Source organism: Humulus lupulus, chromosome 2 (genome assembly GCF_963169125.1).
Source record: "Humulus lupulus chromosome 2, drHumLupu1.1, whole genome shotgun sequence".
Taxonomy (NCBI): domain Eukaryota; kingdom Viridiplantae; phylum Streptophyta; class Magnoliopsida; order Rosales; family Cannabaceae; genus Humulus; species Humulus lupulus.
This window is the reverse complement of record NC_084794.1, coordinates 129,334,947-129,354,336: the sequence shown is the minus strand read 5'-3', so window position 1 is coordinate 129,354,336 and position 19,390 is coordinate 129,334,947.

The following is a 19,390-nucleotide window of genomic DNA, read 5'->3' as shown; positions in this document are numbered from 1 at the left end:
TTTCACTCTGCTTTAAGATTTGGCTTTAAAGCATCTAATAATGAGGCTGAGTACGAGGCTCTACTTGCGGGACTACGAATAGCAAAAGAGCTCAAGGACAAAGCTATACATTGCTATAGCGACTCCCAGCTCATGGTTAATCAAATCTTGGGAGAGTACCAGGCTCGTGGCACAAGAATGGCAGCTTATCTGGAGAAGGAAAAATCCGCATTGGAGTATTTCGAGTTTTATGCAATCGAACAGGTTCCCCGAGAACAAAACTCAAATGTAGATGCCTTAGCTCGGCTCGCCACTTCCGCCGAAAATGAAGAGCTGAATGTTATACCCGTAGAACACCTATCAGCACCCAGCATTACTGAGCCAGACGAGGAAGATGTGTGTATGATTGAAACAGAACCAACCTGGATGAGTCCGATAGTTGATTATCTCGAACATGGAATTCTTCCAAGAGATAGAAATCAAGCTCGAAGGTTAATGTATCAACTTCCTCGTTACACCATTCTGGATGGAAAGTTATACAGAAGAGGGTACTCCATGCCGCTGCTTAGATGTGCAACTCCTCCCGAGGCTAAGAAGATCATTGAAGAAATTCATGAAGGGTTCTGCGGAGACCATACCGGGGGGCATAGCCTATCCAAGAAGATTGTACGCCAAGGATATTTCTGGCCAACCATTAAAACGGACTCCTTCGAGTACGTGAAAAAGTGCGACAAATGCCAGAGATTCGCCACGATACCCCGAGCTCCACCTTCCGAACTGACCATGTTGGCATCCCCATGGCCTTTCGCGGTATGGGGCATCGACCTCATAGGCTCACTCCCAACTGGCAAAGGCGGAGTTAAATAGGCTATGGTCGCCGTTGATTACTTCACGAAATGGACGGAGGCTGAACCATTGGCGACCGTAACTTCGAAAAAGATCCTTGATTTCGTGGTAAAGAACATCGTATGCCGATACGGAGTACCGAGAAAGATCGTATCCGATAACGGGACCCAGTTCGATTGCGACTTATTCACCAACTTTTGTAACAAGAACGGTATAATAAAGAGTTTTTCATCAGTGGCTCACCCTCAAGCGAATGGTCAGGTCGAAGCCGTTAACAAAACTCTCAAGAGCTCTCTAAAGAAAAAGTTAGAAGAGGCAAAGGGACGATGGCCCGAGGAATTGCCTCAAGTCCTTTGGGGATATAGGACTACAGCTCGGACATCAACAGGACATACTCCGTTCTCTCTAGCGTACGGCTGCGAGGCGATGTTGCCCATCGAGGTCGAAATTCCGACGATCCGAACTCAGATTTACGATCAAAGTTCCAATCATACTCAGCTCGAAGAAACCCTAGACTTGATCGAAGAAAAAAGAGAAGAGGCTCAGCTGAGAAATGCTGCTTACCAGCAACGAACCACAAGATATTTCAATAAGAGGGTTCGAGATCGAAAGTTCGGAGTGGGAGACCTGATTTTGAGATGCGTATTCTTAGCAACCTGAGATCCAGCAGCTGGAGTGCTCGGGCCGAACTGGGAAGGACCATACCAGATAGAGTCAGTCATCCGACCTGGCGTGTACAAACTCGCGAGATTAGATGGGAGCCTGATACCACGAGCATGGAATGGCGAACACCTTAGACCGTACTATCAATAGTATAGGAAAAGTGTTGCCTGTAACCATGACTTTCTGTCTGTACTAGTTTGTTTGTTTGTTTTTAAATTTCATCAAATAAAAGGTCTATTTTGCTTCACATGTAATTTATTTTTATTTTTGCAATCTCTCTTAATTTAATAACCTATGGTCACACTCATAGGATATTAAAGGGGCATCATTGGTATACATACCACCAACTTAAAAAATAAAAAATATACATAAAGTATTTGGATATAACCAAGTACGCGAGCTTAGATAGTTCGGACATAACCGAACTACCAAAAAGATAAAAGTATTTGGATATAACCAAGTACGCGAGCTTAGATAGTTCGGACATAACCGAACTACCAAAAAGATAAAAGTATTTGGAGATAACCAAGTACGCGAGCTTAGATAGTTCAGACATAACCGAACTACCAAAAACCTAAAATGTTTGGAGTTAACCAGATGTGCAAACTTAACAAGTCTGGAACAAACCAGCCAAAAAATTAGTCGATGATAAGTAGGAACCTAAACCTATTTCGAGATAAGTCGAGATCGAGGCTGGAATATCTTAAAGAAAAATAGTTTCGAACTCTTAACCTCGGAGCAAAAACTGAGGATGAGGAAAAGTGACTAAACAAAAAAAAAAGATATAACCAGATCATTCATATTACACACCATATAAGTACTCTTGAGTTCATGGTTAAAGTAATATCCGACCTTGATAAGTAATGAGGTCGGAAGCGGATAATTCGAATAAACTATGCATGAATGCATCGAATTTCGAGCCTAAAATCCAAACTATGTTTGTATGAATAAATAAACATAACCGGTTCATCAATATAAAAATGTGCAAAATATTTCGAGCCAAGAAATGTAAAGCATATAAAAGAATAGTAAAGGGAATTGTATCAGCCCCGTGGGCATAAATTAAAATAATTACAGAAATAAGGGGACGCAGCCCCGATAACTGATCTCCCCGAGGCCAGATTCAAAGAAGAGGAGTCTCCTTGGTCTTCTCAGCATCAGTGGCACCGGACCCCTCAGGACGAATAGCATGACTATCCTCCTGAGCTTCCTCCGAAACGGTGCCCGGAGCAGCCTTTTCCTTCTCGAGCTGCTCAGCCTTCTCCTTCTCAAGCCGTTCAGCCTCTTCCTCCTCGAGCCGAGCATTCCATCGTTCAAGAAACGACGCCTCGTGGGGACCCAAAAATCTGGTGTCCAGCTCTTCGTTATAAGCCCACATCCGGTACATGGCTGAGTCGACCGCCTTTTCCTTCTTTTCTTTGTACTCGGCAGTAAGGCGAGCTTTGACATCCTCTATAAGGTCGAAGGTGGCAGTCTTTTCCTCCTCGAGCTTCTTATTGGTCTCCCGAAGCTGGATGTTATCTTTCTTTTGCTCCTCGAGTTCAGTTTTCAGCTTTCCGAGCTCCTTGGCCATATCCTCACGCTCCTTAACCACTGCCTCGAGCTTAGCATTCACCTCCTTCAGATCATCGTTCGCTCTAAGGTGGAGGTCCTTCGCCTCTTGGGCATGGGTCCTGCTCGAATGGATCTCGTTATTAAGCTCGTAATTGAGCTAGGCCGTGAAGGCAAGAGCCTGAAAAAAGGAAGAAACCACCATTAGCCTCAAGACATCATGGATACAAGAGAAAGAAATATGGAAAAATACTTACTACAGCGGTGTGCTCGATACTCTTCTCGTAGAGAACAGTGCGGTCTCGGATGCCAGTTAGGCACTGCCACTGGGGAGCTTCGAAACTGCCGTAGCTCTGGCCGATCCGGGACATGACATCCGAAATCAGCGTAGATCCATGAGGTCCGGCAGCGTTATCCACCACATATGAGTCCATATGGGTGGAGATGGTTAGCTTCTGAGCTCGAGAAGCAGAAGGTCTCTTGGCGAGCTGAGCAGAAGACGTTTGACCTACCACAGGAGTTTGGGACTCAACCACGACAAGGGTACCAGCCAGCGAGGCCGGTGCCACCGCAGAGACGACGGCCTGCGAGGATGGCATCGTCGTGGGGGCGCTAGTCTGGCCAGTCGACGCAGCAGCAGAGCTCGAAGCCGGCGGGGGAGGAGGAGGCGTTTTCTTAGATCTCTTGGAGCCTTTCCCCGGCTGGCTGGTTTTCAGTGCCCCTGCCCTGGGGCGTTTGCTCCTCTTGGCACCCGCATTGTCAATAAGGGTGTCAAGGTCGGAGTCCATCTCGCCTGCACAAGTCAACACAGTGAGTCAGTAAAAGAGGTGTACAAGTTACTTCAGTATCACAGACGTATAGAGTGATGGTAGAAAAAACCTAACTGGAACTTTCCCCCGAGCTCGAGCTTGGGGACCATGAAATTCCCCCGTCTTCAGAAGAGGCGGGGGGAGTGCCTTCCCTATAAGTTGGTGATAACCTCGAGAGGTCCCTATAATCATTGGTCCCATACTGCACAGCTATCCCATTCCACACCTCGTCTGTGGTGTACATAGTGTCGTATTTCCCGAGCCCACTATCAAACCTATGGACACAGTCGTCTACCCAACTCCATATGTAGAAGTGGTATCTATCCTGTGGGCACGAGACTAACCTATTGGGCCTGTGTGTTTAGCAAAGTGGGGGACCACATTCTCGAATTAGGAAGGGTTTTACCTTCATCTGAGTCCGAGCTCGAGGCTTCGTCGTTGGCTTCATTCCCAGATCGCGGACTCCTCAAGCGAACTGGGAGAGATGCCCTATTTTCTCTCCTCGGAAGAAGGGTGCTTGTGGGCTGTGGCACCTCCTCCCAACGTTCGTATTTTTTGTTAGACCAGTCAGAGGTTGACTAGCCTTCTCCCAACAACCCACAGGCTCGGAGCTGGTCCTCTTGAAGAAAATACGAGAAAGACCTCCTGCCATAAGGAAGTCGGAGCAAGGCCTCTCTGTGTTCCCTCATTGTCTTGGAGGGGGAGGGACGCTGAAAATTAGCTGAAAGGCGAAGCACATTTCGGCTAAGTATGGTCTTAAGGGCTAAAATTCCGAGTTAAAAAAAAAATAAAAGTAACAAGAGTACTTACGAATCCGCCTGAAAGAACGATGTCGAGACGGGGACAGACCGTCTGTCCAGAAAAAAGCCTTTTTTGAGTCAGGAGGGTGGTTGGGAAGATCTTCAAAAATCTTCGTCTCTTTGGGATAGCTCGAGAGGTAGTAAGAAACATCCCCTCCCCGAGCTCGGGAGGGGTTACTTTTCAAACAAAAGAGATATAAAATCTCTTGAGGTGAGGGTCCTTTCCACTGCAGCTCGTGATACAAGGACCTCAGGGCAGACAACACCCTGTACGAATTGGTGTTGAGTTGGAATGGAACCAACCCAACGAAATCAATGAAGTCTCTGAAAAAGGACTTCAAGGGCAGCAGAGCTCCCGCCCTTATATGTTCCTGGCTCCAGGCCGCGTATTTCACACTGGCATCGCGGCCCCCAGGGGCGAAACAGCTCCGTTCATGACTAGCCGGAGCTCGACACTTCAGGGTGTCCAACGAACTAAGGCCATGGAGGGCCAAGATGTCAGTTATTTGGTCGGTGGTGGTAACCGAGCTCTGGTAGAACTCGGCTTCGAACATCTCCCTCCTAGGCTGCGAAGATGAAGGCTCCGCCATTAAAGAAAATTGGAGTTCCCCCGGATGATATGCAACCGTGACTTTTAACGCAGGGTCGAGGGGGATTGGCCTAGGTCCTGGGTTGGGCTCCGGATAGATGGCCTCTCGAAGAAATCTTCTCTTCTTTTCAATGACCTCGTCTATCTGACGGCGATAGTGGGCTCGAATGTCCTCTTGCTCGCGCGCAAGCTTGTATTCTTTTATCCGACGCTGATTCCGGGCGAACAACGATTCTGGGCTCGGAGATTTAGGCTCGTAAGGGATGGCTCGCAATGACCCCCACCGTCTTTCCAGATTCTGTGACATCTAACGAGAAAGAAAAAATGGTGAGGGCCATGCATGCAAGAATCACGAGCTCGATGGTATGAGCTCGGGGATTTAGGAACAAAAAATTAAATATTGAGACCCTTACTAAAGAGTCAGAGCGTGTGTTCCACAGGAAAGAAAAGGAGCGTGGATGATCTTTTGAAAATCCCGAAATTCAAGGGAAAGAAAGGTGGCGGTTAGCCAGGAAGGGTATTCTTGGGTTTCGTGCATTTGTCAAGGACAAGGGTTCTTACCCGAAAACTTAATGTACAAGAAACATGGCCTAAAATTTTCAAAACCCAGAAAGTTGAAACTTCGCTCAAACGTTAAAACTGGATATAAACCAGTGATGCAAAATCCAGCAGGGGAGGTCTGGGGAACTTGAAAACCTATCGAAACGAAGCCCCCTATCTTATTATGCTAAGAATGTAAACTAGCGTACACAGCAAAAACAGTATAAAAAAAACAACAAAAATGGCATACTTACACAGTGATGGTGATTGCAGCGAAATCGTCGATTGGAGAAGAGGTTGCAAGAAAGAACTCACTGACTCGAACAGACCAGGATTTCTTTGTTTCTTGGGTCGAGAAAACATGCGCGGGACAGAAGCTTTTTAGGAGAGTCTCTGGTTCTCTGGTTGTTTTTCTTTTCTTGCTTACGATGAACAAACGTGAAGAAGAAGACGAAGAGGGGGTCTTGTATATATAGGTGGGAAAATGGAATTAATCAGGAGCGTCGAGTGAAATTCTCACTAGATCGAACGGATGGGGATCAATGACAAGAAGGCGCCGAAAAGTTGTCAGACGGACGATCGTGGGCGTGTTCCCAAGGTACTCAAGTACCTAAAGTGAGCAATACCCGGCTGACACGTGACCGTTTTCGAAAGTGTATGACGGTACGGTTCCCAGAAAAGGTAGTTCAAAAGTTTTCTTCTCTTAGGATTCGAACAAATACTTTTGAGGGGGCAAGATGTTATACCCAGATTTCGAGCCATAGTGAGTGTGACCTCGAAAGCTGAGTCCGCTACAAATGGTCTCGCAAGGATTGGGGTATGCTCCAGGATGGTATATCGAGTCTGCAAAGTATGATATATGATCTCGAATGTGGTGACCTCGAAATGATCTCGATCTCGAAAGGTAGCTCTGAGAACACCCTCATCTTCAGGAACAACTTCGGAGCAGGGGTTTTGAGCTCGAGGTACTATCTCGAAAGCAATGTCAGCTTGGGAGATGTCAGTGGCTCGCACAGTGACGTGAAACCTGAGATGATAAAGCCTTGGAGATACGCTATGACCACCTCGAATATCTACAAGTATTATAAACATGAGATGTAATCCTCATTTATTAATTTAAATCCCCAAGAATCGTGGGATATTATTTAGTCAGTTATGCGTTTCCTGGTCTTCAGGGACGTTTCCTTTTTTATATGATTAAAGGCATTTAAAGCCATTTATTTTATTCACAAAAGAGTAACTACCCAAAATATGTGGGATAGTATTCTGCATCCTTCTCTATAAATAGAGAAGCCATGCACCATTGTAATGGACCGAAATTCTGATCCTTGAGAGAAAACTCTGGAGAATTCATGCTAAATTTTTTTTCAGAGATAATCTTAAGATTAATAACAGAGACTCGTGGACTAGGCAGATTTAACTGCTGAACCACGTAAAAAACCGTGTGTTTGATTTGTTTGTTTCGCTTGGCCATCGTCATTCATTGTTTTTGTGCTCTTCTTTTATCTGTTGACGAAAAACGGCGTCAACAAAATGTACTAAAGAAAGTGTTTTTGAGATTACATTTATACAAATTAACCCTAATTTAACTTGGAGATATACAAGATAAGAGCTTAAAAAGAGTTATGATCACAACAAATGCAGCCTTTTTTTGTTTGGAATGTAAACCTCTTTTCACTTTTATTTATGCAAACCAATTTGAAAAACAGTAATTTTATTATGCACCTTATTTTTATCTTCACAATTTTTATAAATAAACTTCCCAAAGCTTTTTGAAATTATTCTAAAATATTGTAAAGACTTACAATCTCTTAAACACAAAATAAGAATAAATAAATATAATTAATTATGAGTAATTGACAACAAAAATACTTAAATTTTATATTTTATAGCACTTAAATACCTAATTATTTTAATTGTTAAAATACCTCCCATCAACATTTAGTTGCAACTCAAATACATGATGTTAAGTTTCCTATTAAATGCCATGTAGATTCTTATGTGGCAGTCTCTAATATGTTTAAATAATTTTATTTTATTTAAAAATTCATGTAGATATTAAAAAAGTTAAATAAAAATAATTGAAAATCCAATCAAAAGTTTAAAAAAATACTTAAAATTCATTTTAAATATTAAAAAAATATATAAAGAAAATTTTAAAATATTCTAATTTTAAACAAAATCTAAACATTAATGAAATAAATTAAAAAAGAAAATTTCACCCAAAAGCTACTTCAAAAAACCCAAACTTCCCATCAAAAGTAACCCAAATTTAATCCAAAGATAATATCAGATTTGGATTCAAAGTTTGAATAGATAAACATTTCAACGGCTGGAATCATAAACAACTCAGATCATACCCAAAATACACATTCTCTACAACATAAAAATTTCAAAATCACAATTCGTACCATAAAAATTCATCACCTTATCAAACTTGTTTTCCATGTCTCCGACCTAATCAAACTCATAAATTCCAATTTTCATTCCATTAAATGTATGAATCTTAGTTACAGTAACTCACATGCTTGAGTTCAAATGGCAGAATCTACATTTCAAGAAATGTAATTTTCAATGAAAAAAAAGTTTCCATTCGAATAAGGTTTCCTAAATAATTATCAAAGGGAGTCCATTGTTATTGTCAAAACACCAAGTTCCTGGATACTTTTGCCAACATCACAACCAACTTCTTCCATTCCAATTCAACAAAACTCAAGTTCTTCAATTGGTACAGCTCGTAATTGTATGTAACTAAATTTTGTTAGCTCTTGTTTGTTATTTTACAAGAGAGAGGTATTAGTATGTGAATGGATTGTTGATATAAGCTATTGATCACGAGTAACTCAATCATTTTTTTTTACCACCAGCTACGATTAGATATTCATTGTTACAAGTTACATATAATTTTGATGTTGATTTATTATTATTTTTTTGTTATTTTATTTATATAAATAAGTGGTAGTTATAGGTGTAAGAATTTTGTAAATGTTAATTTTATATTAATTAAATCATAAATATATATTGGATAAGATTTTAAAATTATAAAAAAAAATTAATATGTTTCACGTCTCTTTATAAAGGACGTAAACTGTGGTCCTCAGGCAAAAGAAAAATTAATATAATTCAGGTCCCTTTATATGAGTTATGAAATGTGGTCCCCACGCAGCAGACCACATTTCATAACTCATATAAATGGACGTGAATTAACTTTTCATGACCCTTTTCAAGGATCATGGAAAATAAATACTTCTAACGACTTTAGATTTCATGACCCATTTAATTGGGTCATGAAAAATATTTAATGTCCCTTCTAAATGGTCTTAAAAAGTCATTTTTGTAGTAGTATAAGTGTGGTAGCCAGGTCAAGTACAGAGTCATAATATAGAGCTTTAGCACAGGTTGCAGCAGAAATCTCATGGCTTGAGTCAAAACTGAAAGAAATGAAGTTTGCTCCCCCTCGACATCAATCATCTGGTGCGACAATTTGTGTAACGCCCTACTGCCTTAGAGCCGTTACTAAGTGAATTTAAAATGTACAATTAACTCGCTAATTGAGGTTTTAGGTTAAAAGTGTAGCTAATCCGTAATAAAAGTCATACAATTTGAAAATATCATCATTTGAAAAGTCATACAATTTGAAAATATCATCATTCATTAAAAATTATAAAGCGATATACATTTGGGATCCCAAAATACTGCTTTAGAAATATTTACAACTCAAAAATATAATTAAAGTCGACTAAACGAAAAAAAATTAGGTTTAATACAAACATCTCCCAAAAATACCCTTGGCCATGGTAGCCAAGTATGCCAAACATGTACGCATCGCTTCACGTTCTCCGTACTCATGGTTGGTCGACTTTCCCTTTGCCCTTACCTGCATCATAGAGCACCCGTGAGCCGAAGCCCAGCAAGAAAACTTCACACAAGTAAATAACATATGCATAGCCATCATTCAACACATAACAAAACTGCCAACAGGCTAAACACATACGGCCATGCCATCCCAGGCGCTTTACCAGGCCCTGGGTTCGTGGTCTACACCGTGAGGATATCCTAGGTATCCTTTAGGGGTCTCACCCTGGCAACTCGCACTCTGCATGCTTAACGCTACTCTCGGCCCCTTGCCGTACTCGGCCTTCGCCGTTCCCGGCCCTCGTCGTTCCCGGCCCTTGTCGTTCCCGGCCCTCTCCGTTCTCGGGCTCCGCCGTTCCCGACTCTTGTTGTTCATTCACATATATGCACACATATAAACATAATCAATGGGGCTACGCCCTGCATCACAATCGCATAGGGTCGTGCCCTGCAATACAAACTATAGGGCCACGCCCTGCTCTACGGGTACAACAGTTTTCTTACCTGTGTCCCAAGCTACCCGAGCACAGTCCTCTAACCCGAGCCTTGAAGAGAAATCCTAGTCACAATGCATGAATAAAATCAACTATCAAGTTCTAACTCATTAAATAGTTTTGAGACATAACTATAACCTCCGAGACCTTGGTTTCTACCAAACTAGGTAGTAGAAACCTTCCCGAGCCTTAACATTCAAGTTCCCGAGCTAAAAACCCTCAATTTGCCAAAAATCCACTTTTGGGCCGCGATCTAGCCTCCCTTAAGCGCCGCGACGCGCCCCAAAACAGAGGAAAAATGCCTCTCATTTGACAGACTTGGGCCGCAGTGCCCAAACTTGAGCCTGGAAAATTTCATCGAAGCCCCACTAGCCTATAAACTCAAGCGGGTCATGGCGCCGAAGAACAGGACCGCGGCGCGAGCCCGAAACCCAGAAATTTTCCTCTATTTTGGACCTCTAAATCCCCTCCAATACAACCCAAACCCATACTAAAGTCATAATTTAGTTCCAAACCACTCATACCAAACCCAGGGCAACACATAAACTTAAAGAAACTAACCAAAATCCTACTATAACTCAAATTTCATCACCTAAGGGTCCAACCCCCGAAACTTTAACAAACAAAGGAAGCTCAACAGAAAAACCAGTTTTGATTCTTACCTTTGAGATAGTTTCAGCCTGGAATGATTCCTCACTCCTCAAACTTGCACTCCACCAATTCCCAGCCCAACTCCTCAAGCTTTTCCTCAAAATCCCCAATCTTCCAAGAGAAAAGTGTGAACCGAATGAGAGAGAGAGCTAAGAGAGCTATCTGATTTTACTTATTTCTTTCCCTTCCAAAATATGCTAGAGACTAAGTAACCCCAGGTGCCTAAGTCTAACCACTACTAAGGCCAAATTACCACTTTGCCCCTTCTTCTAATTAAACTCCCCACTAACCTCAAGGGCAATTCTGTCATTTGCTTTATTCTGCTAATTCCTCGAGTGTACCTACAAATCTCCGTTTAATCCCGACATATCCAAATCATTACTAAATTATTACCCGTTACTCACTAAATTTCGAACACATCTCACGTTTCCAAAATACCCCTAGACTCCTCCCGAGCCGGGTATTTAACCCCGTTGTGACTTTTTAGCTAAACCGCTCCCTAGGACTGTCTCGGAACATGCATCTCAAATATATCACCACTCACACGTGGTAAAGATCACAATAATCATAAATATTACATTTATGCCCTCGACGAGTTAAAAGTACAAACATGCCCCATATACAGACGGGGCCCACATGCATATTTAATTCACCTAAACATGCATTTCTAATCACATATTCATCAAATTCACACATTATAATAATAAATCACGTATTGCCCTCCAGGCATGCTAATCAAGTCCCTAAGCCTTATTAGCAAAATTTTGGGACGTTACAATTTGAGTGCATGTGCACTTGCTTCAAATCCAATATATCATGCAAGAACAAAACATATCAAAATAGATATTCATTTTGTCAGTGACAAAGTCCTGCACAAACAAGTTGATGTCAGATATGTTATTTCCCATGATCAAGCACTTGAATGTCTTACCAATGGCCTTTCTCATTCTAGGTCCAACTTTCTCATTAAAAAACTTGGTGTGACATCCTCACCCTTGCGTTTGAGAGGTGGTGTTAAGAATCAATTAGTTGAACCTAATCCTACACAAAGCTAACTAAGCTAATTGCTCTGCCTTAATCTTGTAGCTCAACCAAATGGCTCATCCACTGCACTCTACATCTATAATTTGTTTTGCTATTTTTTCTGTAATAATTTTTATGTTTTGATTACTTTTATTTTCTAGTTCAAAAAGTGTGATCTCATTTGTAACGCTCTGAATAGTCGGAACCGTTACATCGTTTGTTAAAAATAGTGCGTTAAGCGAGTCATTTGGACTTAAAAGTGTAATTAGGGTTAAACGACAGTACAAATATCAAAAGTTTTTGTCAAAAGTTGGACTTTTCATTTAAAAGGGTTAAGTCATTACAGGGGATCCCAAAAGTTGCAAATAAATACAAGTTTATCCAAAGTACAGACTTAGCCGACCTCAGTGAACATTTTCAACAAAAGACTCCTGTTCCCCAAAATATATCGACCATGGCGGCCGAGTAGGCTGAGTATGTACATGCCGCCCCCATAACTCTCCAACTCATGGCTGGTCCAACTTTCCTTTGCTCTTACATGCACCACGAAGCACCCGTGAGTCGATGCCCAGCAAGAAAACCCAACAATCATACATATAATCAGATAACATTATCATATATTGCATACTCTACAACCACATCCTACTCACATAGACTTTCCAACAACATATTTTCCAAACATTATACGACTCTGCTAGAGTTTAGAAAAACACAAGAATGGACCAGAGAACAATGGCAGAAAGTGAAGAACAAAAACAGAGAAATGGATTGTGTAAAATGAAGAGCTTAACCCCTACTGGTGAGACTCACTTGAATATATATACTAAAGATGAGCAAAGAGCTCGTACAACTGGAACAACAAGTTAGTTACAGAAGTTGTTAGGACAGCTAGCCAAATAACAAATCTGTTATAAAACAGTTACAACTGACTGTGTTGACTAACTAACTAACTAGCTCATTGTGACACTCATTCCTAACATCCCCTCTCAAGTGACACAGGGATACTCTAAGTGTCAACTTGTTATACAGAAAAGTAAACGGAGAAATGTATAAAGCTTTAGTGAGCAAGTCGGCAATTTGATGAGCAGAATTGGCATATCGAACGTCCAGTTGTTGAACAAGAACTCGATCCCTCACAAAATGCAAATCTATCTCAATGTGTTTCATTCTGGCATGAAACACATGATTTGAGGCTAATGAACCAACGCCCATATTATCACACCACAAAATGGGACAGTTAGAAACTGGAAAGGTTAACTCAGTGAGAAGCGACTGGATCCAGATGAGTTCTACAGTAGCTAAAGCAAGGGACCTATACTCGAATTCTGTACTAGACCGAGCAATAACTTGTTGCTTTTTAAAACACCAGCTGATGAGATTGCCACCAAGAAACACACAATAGCCAAAAGTAGATTTGCGATCATCTACACAGCTGGCCCAATCTGCATCAGTAAATCCCTGTAAATCCAAAGTTGGAGCTGGTTTGAACACAGGCCTAGAGCAGGTGTACCAACAAGATACTTAAGTACTCCCTTGCAAGTAGACCAATGTGAGGTAGTAGGAGCTTTGAGCAATTGACTAAGTCGATTCACAACAAATGCTATATCGGGTCTGGTCATGGTGAGATACTGCAAGGCTCCAATGACACTTATATAAACTTTAGGATCAGCTAGAAGAGTTGTAACGCCCTGGGTAGCCAAGACCGTTACATTGTGTGATTATAAAGGTGCAAGACTTGCTAATCAAGTCATATAGTTGAAAACATGATCCTAAAGTCATAATTAGGTTGGGGTTAAAATATTTTGGTCATAAACAGAAAATTTCTCATTAAAATAAAAGTTTAATACATGGGATCCCAAAATAGGGTTTAAAGGACAATTTACAAAATTTCAACGTTTAAGTACAACCAAAAGCCACTCTAATGGCAAAATAGGAACTATAGGTTCTCCTGTCCCTGTACCAATCCTTGGCCGTGGAGGCCGAGCAGCTGACAATGTACAACTCGCCCCCAGAGCTTTCCAACTCATGGTCGAACCATCAAACCCTTGCCTTTACCTGCACCACGTAGCACCCATGAGCCGAGGCCCAGCAAGAAAACTATAATGCATAGCATAATCAAAAATAGTAATCAGATAACTCACAAATCATTAATCAAATACTCATTAGACCGCATTATTCACATAATCAATGATATCAGTCAACAAACCAATAATTAACTATTCAGACAATGAGCATGCCACAATCATCGGATTAACATCAATAAGCATATCACACATTATCTAGGGTCGACGCCCATAGGTTGCACCCTCTATTTAAGTCACTGTCTTCGGCTCACTTAGGCCGAGCCCAGTGTTCAACCCATTGACTCTGGCTCGCTTAGGCTAAGCTTAGTGATTATTTGATTAACCTCAGCTACCAGTGGCCGAGCCGCGTCCCATGCACAAATATTGATTCCGACACTCTTAGGCTGTTTATCACATGTCCCCATGGCATAATATCATCTTATGACATCACATACAAGTATACAGAACTCTTAGTCCCAACATAACCACATAACTGGGTGCAGTTTTCTTACCTTGATTCTGAGCGCTTTGGTTAATAAAAATGACCCTCGAGCACGATCCCGTCCGAGCCCTAGCGTACACCTAATCACAAACGTAAAATATAATCCTCATTAAATCTTAATTTCGTAACCCAACTTCGGGACCAATCCCAAGCCCTTGGGAAGCCCAATTCCACCAAACGAGGTGGTGGAATAGACCCCCGAGCCTCCAAGCAAAAACCCTAAGAAAAATATCAAAAACCCATTTCTGGAGGCAGGGTAGCACTACAACACCACTAGGTGGGCGCTAAAGCGCTACAAATAGGGACAAAATCCCCCCAGAAAATGAAGCCTAGTGTTGTAGCGCTCCAATGCTAGCGCTACAATGCTACAACCAGCCATGAATGATTTTTTTGGGTTTTCCTTCGAACTTCCTCGAGCCAAAGCTCTACCAAACCACTCCAAAACTTATCCAACCTCAAAATTGACCTTACAACTCAGAATAACTCAACCAAATCAACCCATCAACATCAAAAACCTAGCTAAAGGCATCATCAAATACATAAACCAAACTTGAGCTTAAAAGCTCAAGAACATCATCAGAAACCCATAACTTCAAAGTTAGAATTGGTTACCTTAGCTGGGAGAATTCGACCTTAGGTTGTCTTCTACGCCCTTCCGGCCTTTTTTTCCTCAAATCCCCAAGCTCAAGCCCCTTGATTCCCATCCAAAACTCAAAATCAGAATCAACTTCATCCAAGTCAAAAAATTCAGACCAAACTTTGTAAATTTTACCTTAATTGGACACTAACTCCAGCTAAACTTCTAACCACTTCAAGGATCAAAGTCTCAAGACTTTGCCTAGACCTTCCCTGAGTTTCCAGCTCCAAAACCCACAAGAAAAGGTGAGGAGTAGGGCAAACCGAGTGGAAGAGAAAGAGATGAGTTAAATGTTCTGTTTTTTCTTCTTTCCTTCTTTCCTTCAGCTTCTACCCTTTTCTATAACTTCCACTAACTCTAAAAAGCAGAATAACCCTTATCCTCTTTTAAAACACCAAAAGACCCTTTTGCCCTCCCAAATGTAACCAAGCCTTTAATCACTCTAAGGGCATTTTGGTCATTTTCTCTTAATTCTCGCTAATTCCTCGAGTGTCCCTAACGGTTACCAATTAAATCCCGTCATCTAACTAATCACCAATTATTTTCCCCAATTCCTAATAATCTTCAATATATTTCCCAAATTCCCAGAAATACCCCCAGGCTCCCCTCAAGCCGGGTATAAATCCCCACTGTGTCTATAACGCTTAACCGCTCACTAGGATTGCCTCGAGCCACAAGCTGCAAATATATCCACATAATAATGTGGTCTCAACAATTTATCGCAAATAATTACATTTATGCCCTCAATGGGCCAAAATTACAAACATGCCCTTATGAACAAAACATGGCCCACATGCATATTTAATATCCATAACACATGCATCTAATCATATCCATATACTCATCTAATTATGCATGCCATATAATCATGCATTTAATCATTGATTCACATAAATACCAATTATGCCCTCTCGGCACACTAATCAAGGCCCTTAAGCCTTATTAGCAATTTTGGGTCATTACAAGAGTGCCAGAAGCAAGACTCAGTTTTGTGCCAAGACACATAGGAGTTACCTGAGGTTTAGCTCCAATCATATTAGTTTTCTGCAACAAGTCTTGAAAATACTTTCTCTGGTCTAAGTAGATGCATGTAGCATCTCTAAAAACCTCAAAGCCAAGGAAGTAATGAACTGAGCCGAGCACCTTTAAAGCAAATTGGAGGTTGAGGTCAACAATGAGATTGTGCATCTGATCAGAGTCATCTCCTGCGATTAGAATATCATCCACATACATCCATATACACATCAAATGCTATATTGGGTTTGGTCATGGTGAGATACTGCAAGGCTCCAATGGCACTTCTATAAATTTTAGGATTAGCTAGAAGAGTGCCAGAAGTAAGACTCAGTTTTGTGCCAGAACACATAGGAGTTGGTTGAGGTTTAGCTCCAGTCATATTAGTTTTCTGTAACAAGTCTTGAACATACTTTCTCTGGTCTAAGTAGATGCATGTAGCATCTCTAAAAACCTCAAAGCCAAGGAAGTAATGAACTGAGCCGAGCACCTTTAAAGCAAATTGGAGGTTGAGGTCAACATTGAGTTTGTGAATCTGAGCAGAGTCATCTCCTATTATTAGAATATCATCCACATACACCAAGATGATTAACTTTTTGCCATTTTTATACGAGAAAAACAAGCTAGTGTCAGACTTGGAATGTTTGAATCCCCATTATAACAAAGATTGCTTAAGCTTGTCAAAACAAGCTCTTGGAGTTTGTCTAAGACCATAAAGAACTTTATTGAGCTTGCAAACATAATTGGGATGGTGAGAACTTACAAAACCTTGGGGTTGGCTCATGTAAATTGTCTCATGAAGTTGACCATTCAAAACACATTGTTCACATCTACCTATTGTATATCCCAACCATGAGTAGCTGCAAGTGTGAAATGATCCTTATAGTGCATGACTTGATTACAGGACTATATGTCTCAGAGAAATCCAATCCTGCAGTTTGTTGAAACCCCTTAGCTACTAGCCGAGCTTTGTACCGATTAACACTTCCATCTGCATTATATTTCACTCTGAAAATCCATTTGTTTTGAACGACAATCATCTCAGGAGAAAATGGCACTAGAGTCCAAGTTTTGTTTCTTTCTAAAGTTTGAAGCTCAATTTTCATAGCTTGACACCAATTAGGATTAGTGAGAGCAGCTTTTACTGATACTGGTTCTAACTCTACAACATTTTTAGCAAATAATGCTCGGGGTTTATATGTGCCAAATTTGGATTGAGTGACCATTGGATGAGTGCTGTGAGGAATTGGAGAAATAGGCAAGTGAATGTTAATATCAGGGATAGGTGTAAAGTATGGTGTGGTTGCAGGACTCGGGTGGGATTCAGATGATGCAGGAGAAGAGTTACTAGATAATGAAGCATCTGGTATGGGAAGGATAGGTGATGTTGGGGCATTGATGATTGGGCTAGGCACAGACAAAGAACTAGTAGTTATTGGAGACACTCGAGTAGTACTGAAAGTGTTGACCCTTGGGATTTGATAGGCATTAACATCAACAAACTGAGTATTTTAAGTTTGGGACGGAGATGAAGAAAAAAAACTTGTGTATGTAAATTCTTCTTCATTGAAAGTGACACTTTGAGCATAGATTCTGCTAGAGGGATGCAAACACCTATACCCTTTATAAGTCATACTATACCCAATGAAAACACATTTGGAAGACAACTTTGTGAGTTTGATAGGGTGCGAGAAGTGGAAAACAGGAGCATCCAAAAACTTTTAAGACATTGTAATCAGGAGCATGACAGAAAAGTTTTTCATATGGTGAGACAAATCTAAGAGTGGGAGTAAGTAATCTATTGATTAAGTATGAGGCAGAAACAAATGCTTCCCACCAGTAAGTGAAAGGCATATTGGCTTGAGCCAAGAGAGTAAGGCCAAGGTTAACTACATGCCTATGTCTCCTTTCGACACAACCCTGTTGTTAGTGTGTATGAGGATAGGAATTTCGTCTCACAATGCCTAGTTCTTTAAACATATTATACAAAAGTCAATACTCATTACCTAGGTCAGTTAGGACAGTTTTGATTTTTGTTTGAAACACTCTTTCAACAAAAGCATTGAACTATTTGAAAAGAGTTGGTACCTTACTCTTAGACTGCATTGGAAATATCCAAACAAACTTAGTAAAATCATCAACAAAAACTCACATAATACTTGATCCCATCAAGAGATGTATAAAACGAAGGACCCCAAACATCTGAGTGTATTAACTCAAATGGGTGAGTTGTTTTATTGATAGAGCTTTTAAAGTTAAAGTGATGTAACTTCCTAGTTGACAAGCATCACAAAAAGGGACATTATTACATTTGACTTGAGGATTAACTACAGACAAAACTCTTGCTAAAACTGGCTAAGATGGGTGACCAAGTCTGCAGTGCCAAATTGAGGCAGCTTTAGACTTGTCACGAACATGATTGCTGTAGTTGTGCAGTTGAAAGCTGCAGCATTACACTGATTTTTATTGTGAAATGACTGAGGCTGTGAAGGTGACTTAGTAGTGTGACTGGATGGTGAGACATGGAGTTTTTATAGGCCTTCACTGAGGGAACCCCGAAAAAGTACTTGCCTTGTGCTCTTGTCCTTAACAAGACAACAAGAGGAATCAAACTCTAACACAACTTTATTATCATTGGTAAACTGAGAAATGCTGAGGAGATTTTTGGTTAGAGTTGGGACATGATATCTTTCAACACAAGTGAATGAGTGGAATTAAGAGTACGAACAGAGTTAGAACCAACATGCAGTATAGGAATAGAGTGTACATTACCTACAACAACTTTTGCTTTGCCTTTGTGGTCTGTTTTAGTTGCGAGATGGTGAGTGTCATTGGTCATATGGTTTTTTGCACCACTATCCAAGATGTTGGAAATAGTTCCCTTAAAGCAATTGTAGTTGACAAATGTTTTAAATGAAATAAATAATTGAATTGAATTATTATATATATAGACTATGTTTGATATTATATGATGATATTAAGTGAATATCAAAAAATTCCAAAATTTATCTATGTGCTCTTAATCTCATATTGGTATGGGAGGATCGAGATTATGATAATAAACTTAAATAGTTCGCAGTAAAATAAAGTTATGGAATCTTTAGATTAATTACTGCTAGTACGATCCACTAGTATTATGAATACATGTAACCTAACTCCGGGTTACTAGTGTAGTAAGACACTTTAGTGGATGTACTTTTCATGCTGAGAGTATGTAGAATTGGACCAGATGTGATTTGTTAATACTTGTTTAAACATTGTTTCATAGTATTAATCAAACACATCAAACGATGATCATATACACGATGATCTTAATCCTGAGGTTACTATGAACTCCTATATATGTCATCTAATCCTTTGATTCATGCGTTAAG